General features: G+C 37.2%; 1 non-coding gene across 1 annotated transcript; it reads right to left on the bottom strand.

The window, feature by feature from the left end:
- Positions 1-6,410: 6,410 nt before the first annotated feature.
- On the bottom strand, positions 6,411-6,517 carry LOC121231254 (small nucleolar RNA R71). Its single transcript, XR_005929318.1, has one exon. It is a non-coding gene; the product is annotated as a small nucleolar RNA R71 (small nucleolar RNA).
- Positions 6,518-10,275: the final 3,758 nt, after the last annotated feature.

Below are 10,275 nucleotides of genomic sequence, written 5' to 3'. Positions count from 1 at the left end.
TATGTTTGTGTCACACAACTGCGTATCTGTTTCAGTGGTTAAGTATTCTGGGAAGTGTTTGAGAAGTCTTGGGTTCAAGCCTTGGCTTGTGCAAAAATTTTGTTTCTTACTTGAATAAACCTTGTCTCTAGTCAGTAGGCTTTTAAATAAAAGTGGGTGTTTTATGTCAGAATGGGCCTACTAGTCTAAGGGATAGGTGGCGTGTCACTGTTACTAAGGGTCTTCAGTTCGAGTCCTACTTTGCGCAAGAGAGTGTTTTATTTTGCTGCACTTGCCGTGTGGGTAGTAGAGGTTGACCGAAACACTGTTGAGTTGAGTGGAGTTTGAATTTAGTGGTTGAGGAGATTATGATGGAGGGATTTTAGGATGAAAGTATGGGATTTGGAGGTGTGGAAGAGTTGGTGTCGAATTGGTATTCTAACCACTCAAAATTCGGCCTTGGTGGGATTACTCTCCATTTCAGCTATTGTGAGCATTTTAAGCTCTTTTCTTTTCTTTGGAGGCTGAATTGTGCTTGGGAATTTTGGCAGTATCTTGTTTCGGGTTTGCATTTAGCACTCTTCCCCTTTTCTCCTTGGCCGAATGCTCTCCTTTCTCTTCTCTCATTTCTTTTAGGTCTAACAACTCCCCTCTTTTACATCTTTTGTTTTAGGTCGATTCCCTTTTCTACTCCATTTTCTTTCCCTCTCGATTCTTTAACCTTTTCACCTTGTTACCTTGGTCGAATACTTCATCCCTCCCTCTCTATTTTTGTTTTCGGTTTTGGCAATTGTTCTTTGATCATAAGGTTTTGGGCACACAGTTCTTCTCTCCCTCTCTCTCAATTGTTTTCGTTGGCCGAATATTGGTAAGTAAGGCTCTGCCTTCTTTTCCCCTTTAGATTTTTCACTTTACTGAACACCATCCTTTTACTTTTTCTCTTCTTTCCGATTACTCCTCTGTTTACCTTTCAGATCAATCCTTTTTCTCGGTTCTTTGTACGTGATAAACCGTAATTTATATATATTTTTACCCCATGTTTAACGCATTTTATGGATGATTTTCCCTTAGAATTGGTGAATTCGATGCTCCTAATTCTTTAATTTCATGTTTTATACTTAGGAGAGCATAGGAGAGCGAAAGGAACAAGAAATGGGCCAAAAATGGAGAAAATGGGCCAAAGTATGAAATCAACACTGCCTGGACTTCTTCACACGGGCAGACCACACGGCCATGTCAATTTGGCAGGCTCAAGCACGACCTGAAGTAATCACACACGGGCGTGTCCCTACCGAGCCCAAGTTGAGTCCAATTCAAAAAAGGCTAATTTTGATGGCTCTTAGGCATTCCGAAGCCTATAAATACACCCTAGAGTAGGAAGAAAGAGGACACACAGGGAGGAAGTAAGAAATTAATCCAAGGAAGCCGATTGATCCATCTCAGAAGCCGAATTCATCATCAAGACTGAAGATCTCCCCTCAATTTCCCTCCAGGAGTTTTGGGTTTTCTTTATGTTTTGTATTCTTTATTATTCTGAGATGTTTTCTTATTTAGTTATGAACTAAAATCCCTAAATACCTAAGGGGAACGAAACCTAAGACGAATCTTGTTATTATTTTCTGAATTATATGATAAATATTTAACTTGTTCTTAATTATGTGCTCTTAATTCTTGTTTTCATATCCTAGGATACTGATTCAAGATAAGATCTTTTCAGAGGAGGAATAGACTCTGTCTAAGAGTACATTTGTCATAATTAAGCGGTGTAATAGCCCAAAATCGGGTCTAGTTGGAACAAAGATTTCGGGACCACAAAATCTGAGATTGAAATAATTATTTTTTTGATTATTTTGAGGTCTATGATATGATTGCATGATTGTGTGAAAATTTTGTGAAGAAATTCTATGCATAAAGTGCTCAATTTGAAGTTAGGGACTAAATTGAATAAGTTGCAAAACTTGCATTCTAGAAGTTTCTAGTATGAAATTGCTTTGAAATATTAATTAGGAGGTCTTAAATAGCAATTTTACCAATTTCTAAGTTATGGACAAAAGTTGGACATGGATGGAATTTTTGAAAGTTTAGTAAGGAAAGGCATTTTGGTCATTTGGTAATTAAAAAAAATAAAAAGGGAAAATAAAGCCAAAATTGACTCATCTTTTTCATGGAGGCTGAAATTAGCATGGGGGAATCCATGGCTAGGGTTTTCAAGCTTTCCAAGCTCAATAGTAAGTCCGTTCTAACCCTGTTTTTCAAGTTCTTTACGTTTTTAGAATCCCGGTAATTTGATTAAGCTTATTGTAGCAATAATTTAAGCTAGGGTTCATATTTGGAAAAATGCCAATAGGTGAAATGTGTTTATTTTGATGTTTTATGATAGAATATGAGGTTTTAAATTATGTTAGACAACTTGTGCTACTCGGTTTTGAGTGAAAACGAGTAAAAGGGCTTAATTGGTAAAAATACCTAATAGTCATAAGTATATGTTAGAGTGAGAACTTGATGTTTCGATAGGAGGAAAAAGTGATCAGCATGTCATAAAACATAAGAATAAGGGATGAAGTTTAATTCCCGAGCCTAGGGGCAAAAGTGTAAATATGTAAAAGTTTAGGGGCAAAATTGTAATTTTTCCAAAGTTTGAGTTAAGGACTTTTTTGAAGAGTACATTAATTAAATAAGTAAAATATGATGTTTTAGATCTCGGAAAATGAGATTTGAACCTAGAATGAGAGAAAAATCGAAAATTGGGAAAGTTGGTAAAATGGTCGTTTTAGTATCGAGGTAAGTTTATATGTATAATAAGCATTAATTTATGCATGTTTCAATGTAAAATTGATATATTTACTATGATTGCCGAGGTGTTGAAAGTATGTAAGTTGGTGTGATAATAATATATCAATAATGCTGTAATTTTTATTTGAAAGTTAAATTTAGTGAATTAATTGAATTATGTTAAATTAAATGTTTATGGTGCCCAGTTTATGAATTGATTTAAAAATATGTCTATGGTACATGAAGTGCATTGAATTATCATACATAAATGTGATTTCTATGATTATGGATATTATGGGAAATTGTAAGTTCATATGATTTTTAATAAGGCAATGTGTAATTTAATGTTATTGCCTTGATATTAAATGAGATGTAAGTTTAATGTAAGTAATACATCAATATTACTTGTATTATGATATTTTATAATAATATTGGAAATATGTTTGTTGATAATTACTTGATTTTTGAAATTGTTGGAAAAGAGAGAGAAATCCCGGTTGAACCTTCGGAAAGATTGGATGATACAGATGGTATGTAGCTAGGTCACATGTATGGTGCTTAGTGCACATCATGTGTACAAGAGAGCTACAAGACATTATGATGTAGCTAGGTCGCATGGGTGATACTATGTGTACACCATGTAGACAAGAGAGCTACGGGATATATGTAGCTAGGTCGCATGCGCGGCTCCAGGTGAAGGACACCATGTAGACAAGAGAGCTACGAGATAAACTGGCTAGGTCACATGGGTGGTACTGAGTGTTCACCATGTGTACAAGAGAGCCGAACTATATGATGGGTAGAGCATGTGCTGAAACCACCAAGTATCGAGGATTGATCCGAAATGTTCAATGGGAGACTCTCTATGTATTGCTTTGTGAGTTTTGTGATGAATAAGTGCAGGAACTTGGTTATGTGAATGATGTGTACATTAAGTGACCGGGATGTGGTAAGGTTATAAACAAGTAAATTATACGTGAGGATGATTTTATGGTGACCTTGTAATCATGGGCCTATACTTGTGATGTATGAAATGTGGTGAAAATGATTTGTGATATGTATGTTAAAATGAGGTTAATACAAAGAAAGTGTGAAAGAGTGAATTAGCAATAAAACTGTTTTGGACAGTAGCAGTGACGTGAATTTGAAAAATCACCAAAAATAGTAGAAATTGAATCAAAGACTGAATGAGATATCAAATTAAATCTTAATGATTATATTTTCGTATAAAAGAAACAGAGCAAGAAAAGGAGTTCTATATTTTGAGATATTTATGTTTTTGTGAGATTCGTTCAGAATGATTATGTGATCCCCTGTTCTGACTTTGGAAAATCACAAAAATTTGGATAAAAATAATCAGAGGCTTAAAATTATATTTTTACAATCTATAATGAGTCTATTTTCAAGATAAATCAACAAGAACATTATCCGAGTTCTGTTTTGTGAGATAATTAATTTTTAGTGAAGAGAGGTCAGAACTGTTAGAAAGTGAAATAGGGGAAAATTTAATGAATAAACTGTACTAATTGGCTAAACCAAAAATTATGAAAATTTTATGGTAGAAATATATGTGAGTCTAGTTTCAGGAGAAATTTACGGATCTTAATTTGGAGCTCTGTAGCTCGAATTATAAATAAGTAAGTGACTATGACTCATATGTATAGTTTAATGTGAGCATTTATTAGTAAATTGTGAAATCGTACTTACAAGAATGCTATATTCATTAAGGATGTGGAATGGAGAGGAGGAGGAGGAAAATAAATATATGTGGAATACATGGAAACTATGGTATATGAAATATTGATATAATGAAATAAATGATATGTGTTTATAAGAAAATAGAAAGAGAATGATATGTATCATGACATGTATATATATATATATATGACTAGTCTCAATGTAATGCTTGTTGGGTATGGAGTTGAATTGAAATGTTTCAGGCAAACATGTTATTCTGCGCATCTGAATTGTGGTATTTTATAAAGATATGATCTAGCTTTAAATATGAATGCTTGATGATTAAGCTGAAGATATTTGGTAAGATGATAATCTTGGTATAAATGTATAAGTGTGTAAGAGATTAAGGTTGACCAAAGCTTGGAAAATAGCCTAGGTATATTCCACACAGGCAGAGACACGACCATGTGTCTCAGCCATGTATGGAACACGACTTTGAGAGACGGGCATGTGAAACCTTAAAGCATGAAATTTCCAAGATTTTCGTAAGTTCTCGGTTTAGTCCCGAACCCTTTCTAAAGTATGTTTTGGGCTCCGTAGACTCAAATAAGGGACTATGTGTAAGTGAATGAACGTTTTGAAATATGAATGAAATTTTATGGCCCGTATTTTAGTTTAATGTTTGTATGTTTGTCCGATAACGCCTCGTACCTTATTCTGGCCTCGAGTAGGGGTAAGGGGTGTTCCAAGCGGAGTTGTTTGCGTGCCTAGGCATAGGGTGACAAGATTTTGCCGGATTAGGGTGAAACCTAATAAGGGGATCCATAGATCGAGTTAATGCAACCCTAGGGTGTTAATTAGAGAAAAGTCTCAATTATTCAATCTAGGGATTAGATGTTATTAGTCTTGAATAGGGATAATAATATAACTTAGGGATCTCCATAGAACAAGTTAAATGAATAAATCGTCCGATTCGGAGCCAGAATAACAAGTACAGTCTAGGTGGATTTTTCCTTAGGTATTGTCTTAATTCAATCGATTTTCCCAAAAGCAATTCCCCAATTCTATTCTCTATGAGTTCTTAGTTTAGATAATTAGTTAGTTAAAACAAAACCTCCTTATTCTTAGGCTAGATAATAAAAGACAGTCATTACTAGTACTTTTAGTTCCTTTGGGTTTGACAATTTGGTCTTGCTAAAACTGTACAACTGTTCGATAGGTACACTTGCCTATATCACGATAATAGTTAGTTTCAAGAATGATTAATTATAAATATTTAAAACCTATCACGAAATCATGCGATCAAGTTTTTGGCGCCATTGCTGGGGAACTAAGATATTAGGAACGCTCAATTTTTATTACTTTAGCCATTTACTTTTTCTTTCTCTTGGAAGGTTTTTATAATCTATGACTAGAAGAAACCTGTCAGGACCACTACTTTTTGATGAAGAAATCGATCGCACAGTTCGTAGAAACCAAAGAGAAATAAGGTGAAGCTTAAGATACACAAAGAACGAGCAAGAGGATGATACTCAACCCTCAACCGAAGAGATGGCTGAAAACCAAAACAATCAGCTACCTCCTGTAATTGTGGTTAATCAAAATCCTGCTCCACGCACTATGTATGATTATGCTAAACCTTCTTTAACAGGAACTAAATCAAGCATAGTTAGACCTGCTGTAGCTGCAAATACTTTTGAACTGAAACCTAACACAATTCAAATGATACAAAAGTTTGTTCAGTTTGATGTTTTTTGCAGGATGAAAATCCCAACGCTCACTTAGCAAACTTTTTGGAACTATGCGATACATTTAAAATTAATGGTTTTTCTGATGATGTCATTCGTCTTCGGTTATTCCCTTTTTCATTAAGGAACAAAGCTAAACATTGGTTGAACTCATTACCACGAGGGTTAATCACTACTTGGGAACAAATGACCGAAAAATTTCTATTAAAATATTTCCCGCTGGCTAAAGCGACCAAATTACTTAATGATATCTCTTCGTTTGTGCAGATGGACTTAGAAACTCTTCACGATACATGGGAGAGATACAAGGACTTACTGAGAAGGTGCCCTCACCATGGGTTACTGCTTTGCCTAAGGGTTCAAACATTCCATAATGGTCTGAATTCGACTCGGCAAATGGTTGACTCGGCAAATGGTTGACGCAGCTGCTGGCGGAACCATCAATAATAAAACACCTAACGATGCTTATGAATTTATAGAGGAGATGTCACTGAATAACTATCAGTGGCAAATCATGAGGACAAAACCAACTAAAACAGTAGGCGTTTATAACGTCGATTCGGTTACTATACTATCAAACCAGGTAGAACTTCTAAATAAAAAGATTGATGGTTTACTTGGTTCTACCTAGGTACATCCAGTAATGGGGTGTGAGATGAATGGAGGAGGAGCATGCACAGAGTATCAACCCTTCAACCCTAGATCGAGGAGGAAGAAGTCCAATTTATGGGTAACAATAACTCTCGATCCCAAAATAACCCATATAGTAACACTTATAATGCAGGTTGGAGGAACCATCCCAATTTCTCGTGGGGCGGTCAAGGACATCAAAGACAACAACATCCTCTGGGTTTTCAACAACCACCCTATCAACTGAAAAGAAGCCGAACCTTGAAGAGATGGTCACAAAGTTTATCTCGGCGTCAAAACCCCATTTCTAGAACACCGAGACAACACTTAAAAATCAACAAGCTTCAATCTAAGGGCTCGAAACTCAGATAGGCCAGGTTTCTAAACTAATCTCCGAACGACCACAAGGTAGCTTGCCAAGTAATACTGAACCCAACCCAAGGGAATAGCTCAACGCAATTAATATTCAAGATGACGAAGGAGTCGTTGAGCCTGAGCCAGAACCGATACAGGAAACTGTGGTAAGCAAAGGTCAAGGTGAGGTAGGTCACAATAAAAACAAATCAGTGAATGTCGAATATAAACCTTGTGTGCAATACCCCAAAGCGACAAGGAAAGACTGCTCAGATGAACAATTTGGTAAATTCCTTAAACTCTTAAAAAATTACATATTAACTTACCGTTTCTTGAAGCCCTATCATAGATGCCAAACGCAATGAAATTTTTAAAGAAGCTTTTAGCAAATAAGCGGAAGTTGGACGAGGCGTCGCATGTGGAACTAAATGCAGTTTGCTCAGCTATTCTCCAGAATAAACTATCCAAGAAACTAAAAGATCCAGGGAGTTTTACGATTCCTTACTTAATTGGTAGTTTAGATGTTAATAATGCATTAGCTGATTTAGGGGCTAGTATTAACGTCATGCCCTACAAAATGTTCAAACAATTAGGTCCTGGGAAACCTAAACAGACTAGGATAAGCATTCAATTAGAAGATGAAACTATAAGATTTCCTAGGGGTATTATTGAAGATGTGCTAGTTAAAATCGATAAATTTATATTTCCGGTGGACTTCATTGTTCTAGACATAGAAGAGGATAGCAACACTCCTTTAATTCTAGGAAAGCCTTTTTTATCAACTGCTAAAACGATCATTGATGTTGGCACAGGTGAACTCACACTCCATATGGGAGACGAAACAATCACCCTTCAAGCTCGCAATCCTAGCAACACATCGAAAATTGAAGGTGATCGTTTCACCCATTCTATTAAAACTGACAATATGGTACAACCTACTTTGTAGGAAATGAGTCTGAAGGAAGCACATGAGTCATTCTCAAACAATAGTAGAGGACTTGTTCATAAAGATCAAAGGTTACAAATCGAGGAGCTAGATGAATGGCGGACGCATAAATCGAGAACACATGATAAACCAAAACTACGCCATGACGAGCTCAATACCTTTCCAAATCAACTTAAGGTTAGAGATAAAGTTTTATTAGATACCGCAGATCATCACATTGTCACTACCAAACTGAATGAAGAAATCCCTCTTACGGTACTTAGCATTTTCCCATTCGGTATAGTCGAGGTGAGTCATCCCAAGTTCGGCACTTTTAAGGTAAACAACACCCGTTTAAAACCTTTTTTTGATGAGATTGATGGTAGGAATGAGGAGTATAAACTCCTCAAACCACCATGATCATTCAATGGAAAGGTAAGTCAAGCTTAGACTATAAATAAGCGCTTCTCGAGAGGTAACTCGAGCACTAACTGTATTAACTTCTTTAAAATTTAGTTTTCAACACCTAACTTACTAACGGAGCTCTTGAATACATGTTTTCCACAGAGACACGGCCAAGAGCACGGGCATGCTTTAGGCTTTATGAAAATAGGGCAATGATTTTCCCAATGTGGGCTGCGATAAAACGCCACGATCATGCGACATGGCCATGGTTGAACCTGCGAAAACAACACGGGCGTGCGACACGTCCGTGTGGAAGAACCATGGGTGAACCTATTAAAATAGCACAGGTGTGCGACATGCCCGTGTCTAGCGCCCGTGGTTGAACCTGTTAGATTGACACGGGTGTGGGTCTATATACACGGGCGTGGGAGAAGCGAACAACGCCAGACATGGCTGTGCGACACGACCGTGTGCACCCACATGCCCAAGGAACAAGGGTGTGTACTAAATATCAAACGTGCCCAAATTCAAAAATTACAAATCACACGAGCTGAAATTGGGGAACACAGGCGTGTTGCCTAGCCGTGTGCCCCAAAATCTATAAATACCCTGCACTATTCATTGTCTTCCCCACTCAAAAACCCTAAACCTAGCCGCTTCAAGTCCACACGGCCTCCCCGCCACGCCTATACGCCGCTTCCAACTTCATTCCTGACGCTTATTCTTCAATTCTTTAACGTTTGTTCACTCTTTTACCTTTAACTCCACTCATTTTTATTGTTATAATCTTCATGTATCTCACACTATGCTATCATTCAAGTTTCATTTCTTTTAGATTAGTTATCATTCATTTCACATGACATATTTTTATGAAACTCTCATGCCTTATTCACTTATTCTAAATCAATATTCATAATTTTCAATTGCTTCTTGTCATTTACCATTACAACTCATGCCATGTGCTAAATTTATGCTCTTTATATTTCTATTAAATTAATTACCATTTTTACTCATATCACCATGCTAGTGCCATAAAAGTATGCCATTGAACTTATTATTTTAGTTAGTTTTAGTAGTTGTGGCCTGAAGTTATGGTTTTTATTTAAAATTTGTCTTTGTTTTACTTTGACCACTCATCAAGATGACTTGATAATTCTAATCACAGGTACCATGTCATCTTCACGTGGTAAAAAGGCCGTTGTCCCTGCTTCAAAGAAAAGGAAGGGAGCATCATCTTCCTCGAGTCCTACCGCGAAAGTTTGTCACCTTTTCCTGAGGTTCCCCATCGGGCCCCAAGAAGAACTATTCCAAATACTCTGGGCCTGACCTTTAATTGCGGGCCGCTGCATCGACTGGGATGCAGTAGAACAAGTTTAGTTGGCTGAAGCGATTCGGGCCTTCCTAACCACCGACCCTTGGGAGCTGTTCTTTGGGATCATCGAGCCAACATACCTCGAGATCACGATGGAACTATGCTCAACGTTCCATCTTCAGACCGTAATGATGAACTACGATGATCCCAGTACGGTCCAATTTGCCTAGGCGGGTTAGTCCGCCAGCTAAGCGTCACAGAATTCGGTACAGCGCTGGGTTTATATACGGAGGAATTCAAGGAGGAGAATGACTTATATGCTCTCAACCACCACATCCATCGTTCTCCTTCACGGTGCTGGGATGCACTAATACCAGGTGGGACCACCTACAATCCTAGCCACTCCAAGGCATTAGCTCTCCCTCCCTCTCTGAGGTACCTATACGCCATTTTAGCTCACAAGATTACATGAC

The sequence above is a fragment of the Gossypium hirsutum genome, chromosome A06 (genome assembly GCF_007990345.1).
Source record: "Gossypium hirsutum isolate 1008001.06 chromosome A06, Gossypium_hirsutum_v2.1, whole genome shotgun sequence".
Taxonomy (NCBI): Eukaryota; Viridiplantae; Streptophyta; class Magnoliopsida; order Malvales; family Malvaceae; genus Gossypium; species Gossypium hirsutum.
This window is presented reverse-complemented; position numbering and strand designations above follow the sequence as displayed.